Source organism: Sinocyclocheilus rhinocerous, unplaced genomic scaffold (assembly GCF_001515625.1).
Source record: "Sinocyclocheilus rhinocerous isolate Xijiao unplaced genomic scaffold, SAMN03320098_v1.1 C36340301, whole genome shotgun sequence".
NCBI lineage: Eukaryota > Metazoa > Chordata > Actinopteri > Cypriniformes > Cyprinidae > Sinocyclocheilus > Sinocyclocheilus rhinocerous.
In genome coordinates this window covers 1-1,026 of record NW_015779075.1, presented here as the reverse complement: position 1 = coordinate 1,026, position 1,026 = coordinate 1, and the positions used below count along the sequence as shown (strand labels likewise).

Below are 1,026 nucleotides of genomic sequence, written 5' to 3'. Positions count from 1 at the left end.
GAAATGGAAATTTTACATTTCTGAAGGGAATTAAAGCACGTTGTAATATTGGGCTGCTGTCTTTATTTGAGCACTATAATATATGTAAGGTAATAAGGCTTCAAACACTCTTAACGTATACTTGGATATTATATCCAAATTTCTTATATCTAGATTCCTCTCTTTTTAAAGGTTGGATCTCACCTGAAAACTCCCAAGTTTCCAATTTGGGTAGTGTGCAGTGAGAGTCATTTCAGTGTGTTTTTTTGCCCCTCTGAAGACCTGGCAACCGATCACTGCAAAGAGGAAGAGTTTGACTTGTACTATTATGATGGCCTGGCCAACCAGCAGGAACCAATTAGATTAACAGTCTGTGAGTCTCACACACACAAAACAGACACTGGTTGTATTATCCGTAGGATTTGAGAAAAACAAAATCAACACAACCTTTGCACACTTGCTTTGTAATTAGGGTTTATTATAAATCAGTATTAAAAGGCCTTGTGTATTTTGTGTCTCTGAACAGATCCACATTCTGCTGCGGGTGCTGCTCGGAATGACAACGCAGACAGTGATCTCATTTCTCCACTGGAGCTTTGCATCAGGACGAAGTAAGTCTTTTATTTCATCAGTGCTTAGAAGTGTATCTCTCTTGCTTATCAGAATGTTTTCTATAACATGTAATTTTGATATTGTGAAATACAAACATGTGGCGATATTAATGCTTCAAATATGTCTTACAGATGGAGAAATGCAGTGGTCAGCTGGAATAATACAGATCCCATTCTTTGATAATGCACGTAAAGGAGATTTTTATTTGACCCCGTATGATTTTATCTGGTCTTAAACAAATTTCAAGTAGGTTTTATATTTATATAGGTTTAGTATTTATTTTGTCTTTTATGATGGCTGCCATTCTCAATATTTATAGTATTTTCATCAGTCTGCTGCCCCTCTTGCTTGTTTTATACTTTATATTTATGTCTCTCATAGTGTCACATTGACAGTATGGCATTAGGAACTGTTATGCTTTGACAGACTTTTTTT

At 35.8% G+C, this 1,026-nt stretch overlaps 1 long non-coding RNA gene across 1 annotated transcript; it reads left to right on the top strand.

Annotated features, from left to right (window-relative positions):
• Positions 1–6: 6 nt before the first annotated feature.
• On the top strand, positions 7–971 carry LOC107735853 (uncharacterized). Its single transcript, XR_001639529.1, has 4 exons — positions 7–89; positions 172–352; positions 506–590; positions 723–971. It is a non-coding gene; the product is annotated as an uncharacterized LOC107735853 (long non-coding RNA).
• Positions 972–1,026: the final 55 nt, after the last annotated feature.